This window comes from Tamandua tetradactyla, chromosome 2 (assembly GCF_023851605.1).
Source record: "Tamandua tetradactyla isolate mTamTet1 chromosome 2, mTamTet1.pri, whole genome shotgun sequence".
Classification (NCBI taxonomy): Eukaryota; Metazoa; Chordata; class Mammalia; order Pilosa; family Myrmecophagidae; genus Tamandua; species Tamandua tetradactyla.
In genome coordinates, this window is record NC_135328.1 from 171264614 (window position 1) to 171286424 (window position 21811).

Below are 21811 nucleotides of genomic sequence, written 5' to 3' on the forward strand. Positions count from 1 at the left end.
TCTTAAATGAGTCTCTTATAGACAGCATGTAGATGGATCCTGTTTTTAAATCCATTCTGCCAATCTATGTCTTTTAGCTGGGGAGTTTAATCTATTAACATTTAATATTATTACCATAAAGTTTTGTAACTTCTTCAACCATTTTTCATTTTAGTTCTTACCTGTCATATCTTATTTTTTCTCTCTTTTAACCCTACTAATATTCTTGTTAATTTTCATTTCTACACTCTTCTCTAGACCTCTCTTTCCTATCTTTTCCTATCTGCCTGTAGTACTCCGTTTAACATTTCTTGTAGAGCAGGTTTCTTGTTCATGAACTCTCTCAATGTCTTCTTACCTGTAAATATTTTAAAATTTCTCTCATTTTTGAAGGAAAGTTTTGCCAGATGTAGAAGTCTTGGTTGGCATTTTTTCTCTTTCATTATCTTAAATATATCATCCCACTGCCTTCTTACCTCCATGGCTTCTGCTGAGAGAACTTTACTTAGTCTTATCAAGCTTCTCTTGTATGTAAAGTATCACTTTTCTCTTGCTGCTTTCAAATTTCTTTCTTTGTCTTTGATAATCTGATTAGTGAGTAAATAATGGTGTATGTTTATTTAGATCTATTCTGTTTGGGGCACACTGTGCTTCTTGGACTTGTAGTTTTATGTATTTCTTAAAACTTGGGGAATTTTCATTGATTATTTCCTCCATTATTCTTTATGCCCCCTTTCCCATCTCTTCTTCTTCTGGGACACCCATAACACATGCATTTGTGCACTTCATGTTCTCATTCAGTTCCCTGAGACCCTGCTCAAATTTTTCCTTTTTTCCCCCATTTGTTCTTTTGTGTGTAGAATTTCAGTTGTCTTGTCTTCTAGTTCACTAATCCCTTTTTCTGTCTCTTCAAATCTGCTGTTGTATATCTCCATTGTATTGTTCATCTCTTCTATTGTGCCGTTCATTCTCATGAGTTCTGCCATTTGTTTTTTCAAGCTTTCAAGTTCTTCTGTATAGACACCATGTCTTCTTTATATCTTTCATGTCTTTTTACATATTTTCCTTCAACTCATTGAATTGATTTAGAAGATCTGTTCTAGCATTGTTAATTAGTTGTTTCAATTTCTGCATCTCAGTTGAGATTGTTTGTTTGTTCCTTTGGTTTGGTCATGCTTTCATTTTTCCTGATATGAGTCATGATTTTGGCTGGTGTTGAGGCATGTGATTTTCTTTATCTCTTTTGCCTAGGGTTTTCTGTTGATCAGATTTATCCATTCATCTCTCTCACCCACCAGTTGTTAGGTTTGTTCTGTCCCCATAGTCACCCCCTAAAACCAGGCACCAACAGTGACCTGCCTCAGGGATGGGAGTAGGCATTGGACACGACAGCAATGTCTCTGTTTGTGGGTAAAACACACCTGTTGTCTCCCACTGGTGCTCTGTTTTTCATTATCCTTCAAGTCCTGAGTTTGTTTGAAGGTACTGCTTTAACAATTTGGTCATCCTTGCTCCTCAGCCAAAATAGGGACACATTCCTGTGCAGGGGGTCTAGAGCTGCTCCACTCAGCCTGAAATAATTTTCTGAGTAGTCTCTGAAAAAGCCCTTCAGTTCCCTTGCACTTTATATTCTGCCCAGCAGATGGCACTGTTTTATAACTTAATAGCTCTAAGAGCTGTGTGCTTTCAGAGCATACCGCGTCAGGCTGACTGCAGGTCCTTGTTCCTTCTCTTTACTAACCAAAATCTTGCTCAGTATGGGTCTGTGTCCCCCACTTTGTTGTGGCAGAGTACACCCCCAGCCATCCCAGGCTTTAACCTTTCTCCAGGCAGGGATCAGGCTTTGCTGCCATTTCTTACAGGGATGAGGGGAGGACTTTTGGACCCAGAGCTGGAAACACAGCTTCTGTCCATGTCCTCTTGGATTCTGTGTCTTTCACTGACCTGAGCTTTGAAATGCTCCTCTCCGTCCCCCAGGTCTCCAAAAGGTGAGGGTCTGCCCCTGTGCTGTGAGAGAATATGTATTCTGTGTTCCCATTGGGAGGGGCCCCTGCTGCGGTGTCTCTGCCTGCCCCATGCTGTGAGACTGAGTGAGGGGGAGAAAAGACGGCCAACCAGTCCGGGATGAAGATTTCCTACTCGATCATTTTCTTCTTCAATTCGGGATTTGCAGGCTCCCTGCCCAGTCCACATCCTCCTCCAGATTTCTGAACAACTCAGAATTATTCTTTATTAATGCGGAATCTCCAAGGAGAGGTTTTCAGCAGCTATTTACATTGCTATGTTGATTATGACACTCAGGAGTTGAATTCTGTCAAATATTTTCTAGTATCAATCAAAATGATCATATGGGTTTTGTTTTTTGTTCTATTGCTGTATTATGTTAATTAATTTTCAGATATTAAACAAATTCCCAGAATAAGTCTTATTTGTTCATTTTGTATAAACCTTTTTATATGTTGCTCAATTGTGTTTTCTAATATTTCGTTAAAGATTTTTGCATATGTGTTCATGAGGGTTTGAGTCTGTAGTTTTCTTTTCTTGCAATGTTTTTGTCTGCCTTTCATATGAGGGTAATACTGACTTCATAGGTTGAGCTGAGAATGGCTCTTTCCTGCTGTATTTTCTGTAATATTTTATGTAGAATTGGTATTATTTCTTCTTTGAATACTTGATAGAATTTATATGTAATGCTGTCCGAGCTTGCGCTTGTATATGTGTGGGTGTGTGTGTGCATGTGTAAATATTGCTTTACTCCGAATTTGATTTATTTCCTTGTTATATATCAATCTCAATTTTTCTTTTAATTATTGAGTTATTGCTATTTTGCTATTTGCTTTCCAAATGTAATTTATTTCATTGTAGGAATTTGTCTATATCATCAAAATTGTCAAACTTTTTACATAAAGTTTTTCTTAATAATCACTTCTATTCTTTCTCTTTTGTAAGGTTGGCAATGATAACCATATGCCAGTCTTCATTCCTGATTTTGGAAATTTACTTTTCTATCTTTATCTCTGTCAGTCTACCTAAAGGTTTAGCAATTTTGTTGATATTTCAAAGGACCAACTTTTGATTTCATTGATTTAAAAAATTGTTTTCTATTTAATTGGTTTCCTCTCTGATCTTAATTATTTTCCTCTTTGTGCTTGCTTTTCTTGCTTTGTTTAATTTTCTTTTTCATTCTTTTTTAGTTGCTTAAATTTATAGCTTAGACACTGACTTGAGACCTTTCCCTCTTTTCTAGTACATGTAATTAAGGCTACATATTTTGATCTAGGCCCTGATTTCATCTCATAATTTTGATATATTGCATTTTCATTTTCATTCCTTTCAAAATGCTTTCTAATTTTTCTTTGATTTCTTCACTGACATATGGGTTATTTAAAATGGTGTTGTTTAATTTCCAAATATTTGGGGATTTCCTAAATTTCTTTCTGAAAGTTCTTTCTGTAGTTGATGTAATTCCATAGATTGGCAATGTACTTTTGACATTTCAGTCCTTTTGAATTTATTACAACTTTATAACTAGTATATTGTCATTCCTGGGGGATAGTCTATACATGCTTGAAAAAATGTATAGTATGCTATTTTGGGTGGAATGTAGGTTTTCTCTGTCTGTTGATTTTCTGTCAAGCTTTTCCATTATTTCTCTCTATTATTGAGAATGACATATTGAAATCTCTACCAATAATGACTGAATTGTATATTTTTCTCTTTAATTCTGTCAGTGTCTGCTTTCCTTTTTTCTTTCACCTTTCTTTTTTTTTTTGTCACAGGCAGGCAACAGGAATCAAACCCGGGTCTCTGGCATGGCAGGCAAGAACTCTGGCACTGAGCCACCGTTGCCCAACCTGCTTTCCTTATTTTGTGGCTCTGTTAGGGTTTGTTGGGGAATCATGCCCCCCACAAAAGGCATATTCAAAGTCCAAGCCCTGGTCCTGTGGATGTGAACCCATTTATAAATAGGATGTTTGAAGATGTTATTAGTTAAAGTGTGTTCAAACTTAATGAGGGCAGGTCTTAATAAAATACGGCTGAAGTCCTTATAAATGAAGAAAATTGGACATGGAGAGAGAGAGAAGCCACAGGAGAAGCAGGAAGCTAAAAGACAATGGAACCTGGAATAGAAAGGAGAAGTCATTGCTATGTGCATTGCCATGTAACAAAAAACAAACAAGGAACTCCAAAATATTGACCCTGGGAGGAAGCAAGTTTTTCTAGGCTCTGAGACTATGAACCAATAAATTCCTGTTGTTAAGCCAACCCATTATATGGTATTTGTTTTAATAAAATATGTGTGTCCATATTTTATTTGTTACCTCTTCCTGAGGTATTGAACCATTTTTGGTTTGTTTGGTTTTTTGAGCTATTGAACCTTTTAACATTATGAAAAGTCCCTCTGTCTTAAACTATTTTGTCTGCTATTAATAAAGTCATTCTTACTCTTATGGCTACTGCTTTTATGGTACATCTTTTCCGTCATTTTACTTTTACTCTATTTGTGTTTTTTAATATAAGAGGTATGCCTCATAGATGGCACATGTATGGATCTTGGTTTTACCCAGTCTGAAATTCTTTACCTTTTAATTGGGTGTTTAGTCAATTCACATTTAATTATTTATGATGTAACTGGATTTACGTCTACTATTTTGCTATTTGCTTTCCAAATGTCTCATGTTTTCTTTTGTTCCTCTGTTCTTTCTTTACTGCATTCTTGTGTAAAGAAATATATATATATATATATTTTTTTTTTAATGTCTGATCTTATTTATTTGTAACTCTTAGAAAATCTTATATTTGACTGGAGTCATACTTAGAGGTAGAAGCTCTTAGAGAAGACAGCCTCCATCTTATGATTTCTTCAAATAATTTTTCTGCACCTTTTTTCTCTCTCCTCTCCTGAGATTTCAATTACATGTACAATGGTACATTGATGTCATTGTTGCTTCACGGGTCTCTCAGACTTTGTTAATCTTCGTTCAATACTTTTGCTGGGTCCTTAAGACACAGAAATTTGAGTTATTTCTGTTGATGTATCTTTGAGTTTACTCATTTTTTTGTTTGTTTGTTTTTTTTTTTTTTGGTCTCTTAATTCTGCTGTTGAACTCATCTAGTGAATTTTTCAGTTTGGTTATTTTACTTTTCAACTCTAGAATTACTATTTGCTTCTTTTTAATAATTTCTATTTATTTACTGATATTCCCTATTTTTCAAGCACTGTCATCATATTTTCCTTTAATCTTTAAAGGATTCCTTTTAATCCCTTAATTTATTATAATAGTTGCTTTTAAGTCTTTTTTCTGCTAAGCCCAGTACCATGCCCCACTCAGAGTCAGTTTCTGTTAACAACAATTTTCCTGACTATGGGTGGTACTTTCTAGCTTGTGTGTAGATGCAAATAGCCCCTGGCAGGAACTGCATATACTCCTACTATTCAGCAGTTTCTCAAAAATATTTCTCAATATGTTGTTTGTGTTTGGTCTATTCTAGAAACTTAGAATCATTTTTGAAAATTTCACCCAAGTATATAGTTGTTTTATGGTGAAAAATTTGATAAAATCATCATTCTGTCACAACCAGAAGACCTCCATTTCTGATTCTATATTTTTAACCCAACAAATAAATATTATTGTTGTCGTTTCTCTAACAGGCAATGTTTGTTCAGATTTCTCTTCATTTTTATCTGTGTTTCCTATTTCTTTATGAATTGCAGACTACTCTTCTAGGATCTTTTCCTTATTCCTTAAAATCATTTTTAGAAGTTTTAAAATTCGATCTTTTGGTAGTAAACTCTCATAGATTTTGTTACTCTAGAAGTATTCTTTTGCCAATCATGATTCTTGAAATATAATTTTACTATGCAATTTTAAGTGGATGGTTATTTTTTCTCAGCATTTTGAAGGCATTATTCCATTTCTTCTGGCTTCCATGATTGCTACTGGGAGTGTGTTGTCAGACTCTACTGTTCTTTTATGTGTAATCTCCCTTTCTCTCCAGCTAAATTTCATAATTTATTTTCATTGTGGTAACACACACATACAACATAAAATTTGCCATTTTAAATGTACAAGAGAATAGCTATTAATCACCTTTTTTTTTTTTTTGCATGGACAGGCACGGGGAATCGAACCCAAGTCTCTGGCATGGCAGGCGAGAACTCTGCCTGCCGAGTGACTGTGGCCCTAACTACATTTACAGTGTTGTGCTACTATCACCATTATGTATTTCCAACATTTTTCATCACCTGAAGTAAAACGCTACCCATTAAACAGTAACTCCCAATCCCCAACCTCGCCCCCAGCCCTTGGTAACCTATAGTCTACTTTCTGTCTCTATGAATTTACTTCTTCTAGATATTTCATATAAGTGGAATCATGCAATATTTGTCCTTTTATGTCAAGCTTATTTCATTTAACATAATGCTGTCAAAGTTCATCCACATTGTAACATATATCAAGACTTCATTTCTTTCTAAGATTGTATAATATTCTATTGCATGTAGATACTACATTTTGTTCATCCATTTATCTGTGATGAACACTTGGGTTGTTTCTACCTTTACACTGATGTAAATAAGGATGCTGTGAATATTGCAGTACAAATATCTTGCTGGGTCATGTGATAATTCTGTGTTTAACTTCTTGAGGAACCACCAAATTATTTCACAGTAGTGGCACCATTTTACAATTCCACCAGCAATACACGAGGATTCCCATTTCTCTGCATCCTTGCCAATACTTGCTATTTTCCATTTTAAAAAAATATAATAGCCATCTTAAAGGGTGTAGAGTGGCATCTCATTGTGGTTATGATTTTTGTTTCCCTAATGGCTAATGATGTTGAGCATTTTTCATGTACTTATTGGTCACTTGCATAGCTTCTTTGGAGAAGAAGATAATTTTAATTGGGCTATCTTCTTTTTATTGAGATATGGAAGTTCTTCACATATTCTGGATATTAAACTCTTATAAATGATTTGAACATATTTTCTTCCATTTCAGAGGCTGCCTTTTCACTTTCTTGACAATGTCCTTTGATGCATAATAATTTTTTATTTTGATGAAGTCAAATTTATCTGCTGTCTAAAAATACACAGCCAAAATACAAGATCCTGAATATTATCCTTGAATTTTTCCTTAAAGTTATGGTATCAATTCTTATATTTAGGTCTTTCATCCCTTTTGAGTTAATTTTTGTATATGATGTGAGGTATGGGTCCAATTTCATCCTTTTGCGTGTGACTATTCCCACCACCATTTGTTGAAAAGACCATTGTTTCCCATTTCTTTTCTTATTTTTAAGATCTGTACTTATTCATCTGAGTGGAATTTTTAGGAGTTTTTAATTTATCTTGTCTGGTGTATGTTATGCTTTTTGTAACTTCATATTCATGTCTTTCATCATTTCTGGAAAATCCTAATCTATTATCTCTTTAAATATTGCCTGTCCCCCATTCTTTCAGTAATCTTATTGGATTTTACTCACACATATGTTAGAGCACCCAAGAGCTATTAAACTCCTTTTTATGGTTTCTTTTTTTACTCTCTCTATGCCTTAAACTTGGAAATTGCCTTATATCTATCTCCTTTCAACTTCAGATCAATTGTCCACATTTTACTATAGTTAACCTGCTTCTTAGCTCACCGACTAAATGTTTCCATATATTTGATTATATTTTTCAGTTCTAGAAGTTTTATTTAATTTCAAATCTGCCTGATCACTTGATTGCCTCTTGTTTACTGATAATTTTTAAATTTCATATCAAAACTTACTTATTTTGTATTCTCTAGCTGATCTTCTAATGTATGAAATTCCTGGAAGTCTTAATCTGCTGTTTGTTGCTTTTCTGACTCTTACTCAATGGTGTCTTGTTTCCTCGTGTGATGGTGATATTTTTTATTGTGAGTTTACAAAATTTATTGAATTCATTATCTAGAATCATGAAGATCTGAATTGAGATTGTTTTCTTTCAAAAATGGTGGATGTTTTACTTCTGGTAGGAACCAGAAGTGTTATAAACCTGGACTACTTTAGTTCCGTTCAGGAATACCAGTTAACTAATGAAGTCTCAAATTCAGCTATCTCACATTTTGCCTCCTAATCTTGAGGCTGGTATTGGCATTTAACTCCAACAGGACCATGACATTAGCAGTTATCAACCCCTCACAAACCAGGTTTCATATCACCATGCATTTTGACTCTTGGAAATTTCCTTCACTTTATTGAATGTTCATGAATGCTTTTACAAATACGTTTGTTGTATTTCATCCAGGATCTAATTATATTGTAGAAGGAGTATCCTCTACAGTGTCTTGTTTTACATTCTGCTGGAAGAAAGCATTTCATATATTAATGCTTTCAGAATTTTAAATGATGTATTACATTCTAAAAAAAATCATTTTATTATATTTTCATTGTGAATGCATTAAATTTGTAAATTAGTAAAGGGAGAAATTACATTTTGTATGCTGATATATTTTTTCCATTTAATGAGTTTCTTTTATGTCCCTCAGTTTTACATTTTTCTTCCTGTAAGTTTTACATGGTTTTACCAAGTTCATAACTAGAAATTCTTTGAGATTATTGATTTTAATGGTCATCATCTTCATAATTGTTTTTATAGTCATATACAGCAAACCTTTTATTATTGCATATTTACTTTGTAAGCAACCATCTTACTAAAATTTCTCATTTGTTTCTAAAATTCTTTGCTTCTCAGGTTTCCCAGATATTCAATCATATTATCTGCAAATAATAAAACTTTTATCTCTACCTTTATGAATTAATTTTAATTTTGTACTTTTGTCTATGTGCACTGGACACTAGGACGTACATATTCTTGCATCAAAAGCATCCAAAATATAAGATATCTATGCAGCATATGCTGAAACTGGAGATAAAACAATTGACTAAAACTATCTATCAGCAGCTGTTTTTGTTCTTTATATTATTTTAGAGGGAGCTATTATGTCAGCAATAAATTGGTTTTAGATTTGTTTTGGTGTTGAACCCAACTTTGAAGTGATTAAGTGAATTCCAGCTTGAACTATAAAGCTTCAGACTGTAATGATCTGTAAAGACATTCTTGGATTGGAATCTCAAAAGTGTATCCTAGGCCCTCTTAAAAAAATGCACCATATCAAATGATTTTAATGTTTTCAATAATATGTAACTCTCTTCTAGGCACTGCAATAGTTTTTCCCTATCTATGTCTATATCTCTATTTTTCTTTTCTCCAGAATAATGCAATATTTCCTTAACCTGTTAATTCCTATTTCTCAATTCTTACATCATTTTCATCATATCCTGTAAACTCTTTCTAAAAGCTCTGCTTTTCTGAGGTTATAGAATTTATTGTTGACTCACAATTAATCTAATAAATGTTACCCAGTGTGAAGAAGGATAAATACAAATTGCTTGCCACATATACTGTCCCCCAGTTATCCGTGCTAGGATTTTGTTCGCATTTTAACAACTTAATTGACTTAGACTCATTTTCAGGTTGTAATACTTTGCCCTTTAAATTCTTTTCAGTCATACTTATACATGGTCTGGGTTCAATAAGAACAAGTCACAAAAAGTAAGTCTCTGCCTGACTTGGCATGCTGTCATTAGAAAGTTCTAAAAGACCTGTAAAACAAGGAAACCATTATACATTAGGTAAGACACTCTCTGGATCTAATCTCTTATGTAACTGATGGTGATTACATAGGGAGTGTTGACCTGATAATTACAAAAGAAAAAGAAAAAGTAAAGAGTATTGAACTATATTAAAAATAACACTCAATAAGACTCATTGGTGCCTTTTAAACTGAAGTCAGTTTTTGATCATTAACAACTGGTTTTAAGCAGTGGGGACAACCAAAGCAATAGGTTCAGCCCTTGATTTTGGGGTTTGCCCTTATGAAACTTATTCCTGCAAAGGATAGGCTAAGCCAATTTAAAATTAGGCCTAAGAGTCACCCACAGAGAACTTCTTTTGTTGCTCATATGTGACCTCTCTCTCTAAACCAACACAGCAAGTGAACTCACTACCATCCCTGCCCCCCAACATGGGACATAACTCCCAGGGGTGTTTATCGCCCTGGCAACGTGGGACAGAAATCCTGGGATGAGCCAGGACCCAGCATCAAGGGATAGAGAAAAACTTCTTGACTGAAAGGGGGAAGAGTGAAATGAGAAAAAATAAAGTGTCAGTGGCTGAGAGATTTCAGAGTAGAGAGATTATTCTGGAGGTTATTCTTACATATTAAATAAATATCCCTTTTTAGTTTATGGTGGATTGGAGTGTGTAGAGGGAAGTACCTGAAACTGTAGAGCTGTGTGTCCAGTAGCCTTGATTCTTGAAGATGATTGTATAATGATACAGCGTTTACAATGTGATTGTGTGAGTGTGAAAATCTTGCGTCTGATGCTCCTTTAATCTAGGGTATGAACAGTTGAGTAAAAAGTATTTATAGAGAATGAACATATAATAAGGGAACAAAGATTAAAATAAATTGGGTAGATGGAAATGCTAGTAGTCAATGAGAGAGAGGGGTGACGGGCATGGTATGTATGAGTTTTTCTTTTTTCTTTCTTTTTCTGGAGTGATGCAAATGTTCAAAAAAAATGATTACGGTGATGCATACACAACTATGTGAAGATTTTGTGAGCCATGTATGACATGTTTGTATGTTAAGAATGTATGTTTGTATGTTGTTTTATCAATAAAAATGTTTTTTAAAAAAGCTAGTTTTAGACCATGGAGAAATCACTAATTCTACAACTGAGGCAGGAAATATTCAAGATGAGCTTTGAACAGCTTACAGTGTCAGAAAGTAAGGAAGTGCACAAAACAGCACCCACAGTGAAGGGAGAATGTCAGAGGGATATAGTAGCCAGCTGAAAGAGTTCCCAATAGCCAATTTGAGCAACAAAATAGTGTTGAATTAAAACACAAAGTATAAAATAAATGCCTAAGAGTTCATACTGATATATATAAATGATGAATAAAGAAATACATGTGAGAGAGAATAGACACATCTCCCATACAAATTAATTTATGTAATTACTCTGCCCTTAAACAGATGGAGCATAAATCCCCACTACTTAAGTGTGGACTGCACATAGTGACTTCCTTCAAAAGAGTACAGTATGGAATGAGAGATTTAAAAAAAAAAAATAATATCACAGAAACCTGAAAAACACTATTTCAAGTCAGGTGATCAAAGTTAACATCAATAGTAAGATGTCATTTGATAGCATGTACCTTCCATACGATGTGATAAATAATAGCACTTTACTTTTGTGGTCTTCATCCCAAAAACTCGTAACCCCCGTCTAATCATTAGAAAAGCACAGGCAAATTCCAATTGAGGAACATTCCACAAAATATCTGATTCTTCATAACTGTCAATGTTATCAAAAAACAAGGAAAGTCTGGGAAACTGTCACAACCAAGAGAAGTTCAAGGAGAGACGACTACTAAATGGAATGTGGTATCCTGCTTGGGACTCTGGAAAAGAAAAAGACATTAGGAAAAGAGAAACAGATGAATCTGCATAAACTGGTCTTTAAAAATAATGTATCAATGATGGTTCATCAATTGTGACAAATGTAACATACTACAGCTGTAAGATGTTAATAATGGGGGACACTGGATACGGGGCATACAGGAATTTCTGTACTATCTTCACAATAATTCTGTAACTTTAAAGCTGTTGTAAAATAAAAAGTTTATCCAAAAACAAAATTTTGAAAAGCTAAGAATAGGACTCTTTCTTTCATATTTGGTATTTAAACAACTAATTGAATAGCAATGCTAGTTTTCCAATAAGTTTGATTGAGAAACACTGAAAGGGATACCTAATTTGTTAAATAAGATAATCAGGATTTAAGAAGATCGCAACAAAGTGGAATAATGGACTGGTTTCCAACAAGATGCTTTTTCATAGGGGTAAATAATTCTATGTCTTGAATTTATGCCCCAAATCGATGGAACAAATAAATTATGTTTATTAGCTGCAGTATATAGTTTTTAAAAACGTAGAGGCTTTTTAAAATAATAACTGATATGAATCTGTAAGTTTTTGCTGTCTAAAAAAGTAAAAATTAATCTACATTAATATTATTTTTAATAAAAGGTAACAGTGCTACTCTATTGTGGTAAAAATACTCCTTGAATATGGAATTCATTTTAGGAATGGTGTGCTTTAAAAGTTGCAAGACAAATTGGGAAATGTCCAGAAAGGAATAAATAGAAATGTGAGGAAACTCCGCTGTGTGCATGAAGAAATTTGGAAGGAAATGGAATGTTTAGCCTGTTTGGGGAGAAATTAGAACAGAAGCTGTTTCTTCACATATTTGAAGAACAACAGTATAAATGAAAACATGAGATTAATTTGTGTGACTTTAGAAAAAAAAGATAGAAATAGGGTAAAAGCTTGAGGCAAGCAGATTTCAGAAAAAGATTAACTTTAGAAAATAAAATTGTCTACCTTAATATGAACTCCCAATCACCACCAGTATTCAAGTAAATTCTAAATGATCATAAATTGAAGATTTCATGAGGAATTCAAGTCTTCATGGGGAGATTTCAAAGGATATATTTAGTGCTCTAAGCCTTTAGAGTTTTTGAAATATTTGTGTCATTTTCTGGTACTAGTTAACCTTCTGTAGACTTAATATTAGGTATGGGGGAGCAGCATATCATATAGTGGATAAAATTGTAAACTTGGAGCTAATTGTCTGGGTTCAAATCTGGCTCTGACACTAGCTTTGTAACCTTGGGCAAATTACTTAACTTCAACATGTTGGACAAAAGCAATGTGTTTCTTCACTTGCAAAATAAGGAAATAGTATCTATTTCATAATGTTATAATAAGGATTTAATGACTTAGCATTTCTGAAGTGATTAGAACAACAACTGGTACTTTATAAGCACTATAAAAGTGTTGTTAAAAACTGGAGGGGGGCGGGCCACAGTGGCTCAGCAGACAGAGTTCTCTCCTGCCATGCCAGAGACCCACGTTCGATTCCCCGTGCCTGCCCACGCAAAAAAAAAAAAAAAAAACTAATGAGGGGGTGACACCTGCAGGAACTTTCACCATTGCTACCGCAGCCACTGCAGCTGCCTCCTGCAGAGATGGTTGGGCTTCTGCTCCTGCTCCTACCTCTCCCCTTTCATCTATATGTCTCTGTGTCCCAAATCCGGAAGATACTGTTCGGTGGGGTGTGTACATCAACTGTCCAGCTTTCTGGGAAAGTAGCGGTTGTCACCGGAGCCAGTACAGTCATGGAAGGAGATGGCCAAAGAGCTGGCTTAAAGAGCTGAGTATATTTGGTTTGCCAGGATGTGCAAAAGGGGGAATTGGAGGCCAAAAAGATCCAGACCAAGACAGGGAACCAGCAGGTGTTGGTGCAGAAACTGGACCTTTCTGATACTAAATCTATGTGAGCCTTTGCTAAGGGTTTCTTTGCAGGAAAAGAAGCTCCACATTTTGATCAACAGTGCAGGAGTGATGATGCATTCCTACTCCAAGACAGCAGATGGCTTTGCGATGCACATGGGAGTCAACCACTTGGGTCACTTCCTACTGACCCACCTGTTGCTAGAGAAGCTAAAGGAATCAGCCCCATCAAGGGTAATGAATGTGTTTTCCTTAACTTATCACCTGGGAAGGATCCACTTCTATAACCTGCAGGACAAGAAATTCTACAGTCATGGTCTGGTTTACTGTCACAGCAAATTAGTCAACATTCTCTTCAGCTCAGAACTGTCTGGGAGGCTAAAAGCTCTGGCATTACAACCTATCCTGTACACCCTGGCACTGTCAGTTCTGAACTGGTTCGGCATTCATCTCTCTTGAGATGCATGTTGCTCTAGTTTGCAAAAACTGCAAGAATGCAATATACTAGAAATGGAACAGCTTTTAAAAATGAAATTTATTAAGTTGCAAGTTTACAGTTCTAGGGCCATGAAAATGTCCAAATTAAGGCACTCAAAGTAAGATACCTTAACTCCGAAGAAAGAGATGATGAAGTTCAGGGTTTCCTCTCAGCTAGGAGAGCACATGGAGACATCTGCTAGTTTTCATTCCTCATTTCATAAGGCTTCCTCAGGGGGTTTGTTTTCCTTCTGCTCCAAAGGTCTTTGGCTGCATGGGCTCATTTGGTTCTGGTTGTTCTAAAGCTTTTTCCAAAAGTTTCCCTCTTAAAAGGCTACAGTAAGCAACCCCACCTTGAATGGATAGAGACACATCACTATGGAAACCATCTAATCAAATGTTACCACCCAGGCAGGCAATGGTGGCACAGTGGCAGAGTTCTTGCCTGCCATGCTGGAGACCCAGGTTCGATTCCTGGTGTCTGCCCATGCGAAAAAAAAAAAGTTATCACCCACAATTGGGGTGGGTCTCATCTCCATGGAAACAGTTAAAAAGATTCCACCCAGCAATACTGAATAAGGATTAAAGGATATAGCTTTTCTGTGGTACATAATAACTTCAAACCGGCACACATGGGGTGGCTTTTCTCCTCCTTTTTTAAGACACCTCGGCAATGAGTCCGGACCAGCCTGTACTGTGCCTTAACTAAAGGCCTTGAGATTCTGAGTGGGAAGATTTCAGCTACTGCCATGTTGCATGGATCTCTGCTCATGGATGACAGCAAGGCAACTGTGGGACATCAGCTGTGACCTGCTGGACATTCCAGTGGATTGACAGGTAGTGGCAGTCAGATCCATGAGAAGAAGACTACAGCAGACCACTCAGCACTCCCTAGCAAACTGACTCTCCTTCAAGGTGGCCAAAAGGGAACAAAACCTTCCAGCCTCACCTGCTTGGTGTTCGGTAAAAGGCCAGTACACTGCCAGATTCATCTAAATGCCTTTCATTTGTCCAAATGTTTTGTCCCTGTTACTTCCAGAATTACTGGAAATACAGGATTAGAAGACCCTCATATGACCTACACAGATCATATTCTCTCTCCAAAACCTACCTCATAGGAAGATCCAAGCTATGGCAGGGTTGATCTATGGGAATTTGGACTAGTTTCTTCCCTCTTTAATCACCATGTAGTTTCTACCAGCCAACCTTCTTGACTTCAAGATAGCCACACTTGCTGCCTCACCTGAACTCCAGGAACCACAGTGGCTTGGCTCAAGAGCAGAGTTCATCTCTCACTTCTTTAAGAAAACTGTCACAGCACCAATATCTGGCTTCTTTCAAGAAACTCTTAACTGAATCTGGATTATAGCTTGGCCTTATCTTTGACAACCCTGAGTCACTGTTGTTATGACATTTTCCCAAATCTAGACTACAAAAGAACTAAGTAGTTTGTGGGGTTTGGTTTTAATTGTGTAGGGAGGCAGAAATAAAGGTCAAGTTCAAACCATCATTTCCCTGCTGTTTTTCAGATCAGCAAGCAGGGGGACTGAAGGCAGCAGTATGAGAAGGAGGCCACCTGACTTCAGTTACAGGCCCAAGACTCAGCAAGGCCTCCTTTTTGTGCCCTTAGCTTGTCTTAGAAAGCCAGAAGTAAAAGGGAAAGGCTATTTGGCTGTTTTCCTTGGGTATATCGTCATGTGTTTTCTTGCGTATCTCTTCAGCTGGGAATATTTTCACAAAACTCAAAACAGCCACAAAGGAACAACCTGGACCTTCATGCAGGGTCCAGAGCCGAGATGGAGCAGACTAATGGCAGTGTCATTCTGTCTTTCCTGCAAATGGGTGAGCGGCTGAAGGAAGCAGACTGCACATGTGTTGATAACTACCCACTAAAGAGCATATGGATAGCAGAGACATAAAGCATGCAATGAAGTAACCAGTTGAGAATTAAACAACAACTAAAGATGGTAAAATCCAACTATAGAAGAATTGAGGATGAGCACCTGAATCAGCTAGACTGATGAGGCACTACCTTAAGAACCAATCAACCAAGGTGCAGACAAAAAGAAAGAACAATCCCAACTCTTTACTCAGAAAAATTATTGTAAAGAGTGACTTTCAGTAATTATATTCAATTGACTAATGTTTCAGAGCATTTCTTTATATTATCTTGACAAGGCTAAAATGTCTATTTGCTAAAAATCTGTATTTTCTCTGGTAGACTTTTAATAAAAGTAATACTGCCAGAGCAATTCAGAGGAATTGGTAATGTTCCATCAAACTTGTTTAGAATACGTAATTCTATCAGAGTGTGAGGTTTTCTTAAACTAGCAATTTACGTTTAACTTTGGTAGGGAAAATGATAATAGGACCAGAGTCTTCACTTCTCATATTTGTGAATTAATAATCTTTTCTTGAAATTGCTTTAAACATTGATTTGTATATTTAGAAATGGACATATGATGGAAAATTGGAACTCTTTTGTTTTGATGATAATGCAGTAGAATAGTTGAATTAATATTTTATTACTTTCTTTATATTGAACTGTCAGTGACAAATAAAATTCTTTTTTATTAAAAAAACTAATGAGGATTTTTAAAAAATTGATTCTGTATATTCAAACAAAAACAACATACAAACATGAACATTTTTAACATGCAAACATTCCGTGTATGGTGTACAATCAGTGGCTCACGTATCATCACAGCAGTATATTCATCACCAGTATCATCCTTCAGGCACTCACATCATTCCAGAAAAAGAAACAAAAAGAAAAAAGAAAAAACACACGCACCATAATCCCTACCCCTCCCTCTCATTGACCACTAATATTTCCATCTACTCAATAGATTTTAACCTTTGTTCCCCTTATTTTTAATTCTATATCCCTTACCACTCCTTTCATACTAATGAGGATTTTAGCAAAAGTTTTAAGGGTCTCTAGGGTTAACACTGAACTCTGTATTGTCTACTGTGCATTTAAATGTTTAAATGCATAGTTTTTCTTCTAATTTAGACATTGTGGTGCTGTTTTGTCATATTTTTAAATAATACCCCTTTCATGCCACAGTTTAAAAATAATAAATGTACTTCGTTAACAGGATCAGTTAATTAATGATATTCTTTGGCTATGTTGTTGTTTATACATTAACAACAATTTATTTGTTCAATATTTATTGAATTGAAATATTTTCAATTATTTTTCATTTTTTTCCCCTAGATTTTACTCTATATCAAGTTTGAATTCGAAAGTGTTTCTCCAACTTATTTTAAGGCCTGTCTTTCATCACTTTCTTTTTGCTCACCATAAATGCAATAGTATGCTTGCTTAATCAGCTTAACTTTATGCATCTGGAATTGCAACATAAAGGTCCCAAAACAGCACTTGAGAAACTATGATTTATACTTAATGTTTTACAGGTGGTTTCTTAGGAGGAATACTTATTTCTTGTGTCATTAAAATGATAAATGTCTAAGTCCTCAAATTGTATTTCTTTTCAAAGTTAACTATAGTTCATTTATGTTTTTATTGCTATCATGACTACTCAAAAAAAGAGGGTAGATCTAACCGATTCTCAGGCCAGCCTCAGGCAGAAACATTTTTATATTCTATTTAAATTACTTAGCAGCTAAAATGCTGTGCTAGTATGATAGGATGTATGTACCCTAGAAAAGCCATGTTTTAATGAAAATCCCATTTTATAGAGGCAGAATAATCCCTATTCAATACTGCATGTAATTAGATCATCTCCCTGGAGATGTAACCCAGTCAAGAGTGGTTGTTAAGCTGGATTAGGGGAGCTGTGTCTCCACCCATTGGATGGGTCTTGATTAGTTTCTGGAGTCCTCTAAAAGAGGAAACATTTCAGAGAGAGACTCGGAGAAAGCAGAGCAGAACAACATAGCCACAAGAAGCAGAATCCACCAGCCAGCAACCTTTGGAGATCAAGAAGGAAAATGCCTCCCGGGAAGCTTCATGAAACAGGAAGCCAGGAGAAGAAGCTAGCAGATGACGCCACATGCCGTTCCAAATGAGAGGGGAATCCCAACCGTGTTCACCATGTGCCTTTCCAGATGAGAGAGAAACTCTGACTGTGCTCACCATATACCCTTCCAGCGATGTGCCCTTCCAGCTAAGAGAGAAACCCTGAACTTCATCAGTCTTCTTGAACCAAGGTATCTTTCCCTGGATGCCTTAGATTGGACATTCCCATAGACTTGTTTCAATTGGGACATTTTCTTGGCCTTTGAACTGTAAACTAGCAACTTATTGAATTTCCCTTTTTAAAAGCCATTCTGTTTCTGGTATATTGCATTCTGGCAGCTAGCAAACTAGAGCAAATGCTTTATGAATATAGGACATATTTGAAAGTCTCCCTATAACTGAAGGAAGTACATTTAGTGCCATACTTTACAGTATTAAAGTCAGAAATGACAATTTGTCTTTTGAGCCTGTAGGCCATAGAAAAGCTCCTTAATACTACTGGTTATGTAGGAGAAATCAGAATAAAAGCAAAAGAAACTCTTGTTGTGCCTATTTTATTCCAAATTCTTTGCTAGTGATCAATAATATTAAAAACAATGCAAAGCAAACAAACAAAAACCCCTGTCTCAAGAACTTTACAATCTAGTGAAAGAGTCAGATAAATAACAAAATCAACAACAATAAATAAAGTTTGACAATTATTATGAAAAGATGCTGAAAGAGCATAGCAAAGAGGCATCTAATTGTGCCTGAGATAGATTGGGAAGGTTTCCTGGATAAGATAAGGATTGAATTAAGGCTTGAATATTTGTGAAAATTACTAGGGAAAAATTGGAGTAGAATAAGAGAATGATAAGGGTATTCCAGGCAGAGAACAGTACTTGCAAAGGTAAAGAGGATGAAGAGTGTGTGGTGTATTATAAAAAGCACTAAATATTTTGGTATAGCTTCCCAAACAGGAGTCTATTAGGGGAAAATTGAGAAATTTCTGGAAAGGCAAGGTCCAGGTCAAAAAGGGGTCTTCTGACTGGCGGCCAAGGTGGCGGCTTAGTAAGGTATGTGCATCTTAGTTCCTCCTCCAGAGCAACTACTAGGTGAACAGAAACAGTGCAGAACAGCTCCCGGGGCCATGGCAGGGAATGGACACACAGCGTACCCCAGTCTGGACTGGCTAGTCTGACTGCGAGACTCGGCTGCAATGAGATCCCCGAGCGGCGCGCGATTCCCCGAGCCGTGGCAGCTGTGGCGGCCGGAGCTCCTCCCTCCCTCCTTCCCAGGCAGGCTGAGAGTCTCAGAGAGGCAAGTTTCCCAAGCCGCGGCGGCCGGCGCCCCTCTTTTGTGGGCGGCTTCCTGGACCGGCTACGAGTCTCGGATCAGAGGGCTACCCAAGCCGCGGCGGCCGGCGACCGACGCCCCTCCAGGGAGAGGAGGGAATTTCCGACAGTGGCAGGGACTGGGTCCAACCAAACACCAATAGGGGAATTAATAAAGGAGCCACAGGGTCCCCTCAAGCCGCGGTGGCTGACGCCCCCACCACGCGCGGCCCCCCGGACCAACTGAGAGAATTGGATCGGAAATCCCCAGGCCACGGAGAACGGTGATGGGGGGGGTCCCTTCCAAGCACATGAGACAAACATGTGCCACGAGCGCCACCTACTGGGCAGAATAAGAAAAACAGAACCCAGAGATTTCACAGAAAAATCTTACAACCTTGTTGGGTCCGACACCCAGGGAAATCTGACTAAATGCCCAGACGCCAGCAGAAGATAATGGTCCATGCTCAGAAGATTGAGAATATGGCCCAGTCAAAGGAACAAACCAATAGTTCAAATAAGATACAGGAGCTGAGACAACTAATGCTGAATATACGAACAGAAATGGAAAACCTCTTCAAAAATGAAATCAATAAATTGAGGGAGGACGTGAAGAAGACATGGGCTGAACAAAAAAGGGTCTTCTATGAAATCCTTTAATTTAAAATTTTATTCTGAATATGATTCATTGTCAGATGTTTGATGGTAGTCGATCAACCATTTTTATTGAAACATTGTGTAAAATACATTTGAAGTTAAATGTACAAATCTATGAATTTTTAATTATATATAAATATATATCCATTTCCCATATTAAGATATAAAACAGTCCCAGTACTCCAAGTTCTTTCATGCCCCTTCTCTATCTATAAACACCTCTCACCCAGTAACCACGTTTCTATCTTAGAGGTCCATGTATTAGTTTTGCCTGTTCTTATACTCTTTTCAGACTCTTTTTTATCTATTATTTCACTTAACATACTATCTATGAGATGCATCCATGTTAATGCTCATGTAATGCTTTCTTCTTTTTGCTGTGTAATCTCTCATATAATGTGACTACAATTTCATTATCCATTGTACTTTTGACTGATATTTGCATGGTTTCAAGTCTTTTGCTAAGACATAAAATTGCTATTAACATCCTTTGCATATACCGATATGTTGTTAGCATTCCTTGATAAATAATATGCATTCAGTTCTGTTGGGTATATGTACATTGGAATAAAATAGAATATTTAAGTGTAGTAGATATTGACAAAAAAGTTTTCTAAAGTGGTTGTGCTACTTAACATCCTCACCAATGATGTATAAAAGTTCTAATTGTTCCACACTTTCATCAATACCTGGTATCATTAATCTTTTTCATTCTAGCTATTTTGGTGAGTGTGAAATGCTATATCATTGCAGCTTTAAATTTCATTTCCTTGATGATTAATTATGCTGAGAGCCTTTTCAATCTTTACTGGCTAGTTCATTATCTTCTTAGAAGTATTTATTAGCTAGGGTTCTCTAGAGAAAGAGAATTAGCAGGAGAGGTCCATAGATATAAAATGTATAAAAGTGTCTCATGTAACCATGGGAATGTACAGTCCAAGATCTGTAGGGCAGGATGCAAGCTGGAAATTCTGATAAAGTCTGGATGAACTGCACAAGAAAGGCTCACTGGCTGAAGCAGGAAGAATCCTCCTTAAGAGCCTTCTGGGGATTAGATTAGGTGTCACTCATTGCAGAAGACAGTCCCCTTAGCTGATTACAAATGCAATCAGCTGTGAATGCAGCCAATGTGATCATGATTTAAATCCATAAATGTCCTCATAGCAACACACAAGCCAGCACTTGCCCGACCAGACAACCGGGTAGCACCACCTGGTCAAGCTGACACATGAACCTGACCATGACAGTCCACCCCTTGTCAACTTGGCAGCTATACAAATCACCTTAAACCGTACTTAACCTCTAAAATGAACACGATAACAGACACATTTTTTCCTCACCTAACAATACTCAACTGTCCCATATACAACCGAAATGCATTAAATCTCCCCAGAATAGGGCACAAGACTTTGGGTAATATTCACTCTTAAATATGATACCTTACAACCTAAATACTATAACATGAACAAACAGCATTACAGTCCTTGTTTCTGTACTGATCATGTGGTCATAGTTTATATTTATCACTACCTTCTTCCACTACCCATTTCACATTCCCTTTACCCTCAGCAAGCACTTCAGCTGGCCATGGTTCTTTGCCTGTTGGGGTGACCCAAACCTTCATTTCTAAAGTTTGAGAGCCATTGGTAGTCCTGCCTGGATGACATTGTTGAAGTTTTCCATTGATTTTAATCACAGGGCATGGTAGTACTAAGAGACACCCTAGGGGATCTCCTATAGTCCAGGAAAACTCTTCTTTACCTCTACTGTGTAAAGAATTTCCCCCGATAATCATCTTATTGCCCCTGATAGTCAGGGTCAATCATCCCAGGCAGTAAATAATCCCCTTCACTGGTGTTGATCAAGGGTCATGAGTAACCCAAAGTGACCAGGTGGCAGTCTTAGATTCTAGTTAAATGGAATCAATGTTTCTCCTGGCAGAAGCACTCCCCCTTCTGGAACTAAAACCTGTAGACCAGCAGAGCTCAAGGTCACAAGGGACAGGA

At 36.7% G+C, this 21811-nt stretch overlaps 1 pseudogene; it reads left to right on the top strand.

Annotated features, from left to right (window-relative positions):
• The first annotated feature begins 13108 nt into the window (after positions 1-13108).
• LOC143663065 (retinol dehydrogenase 11-like) lies at positions 13109-14684 on the top strand (annotated as a pseudogene).
• The last annotated feature ends 7127 nt before the right edge of the window (positions 14685-21811 follow it).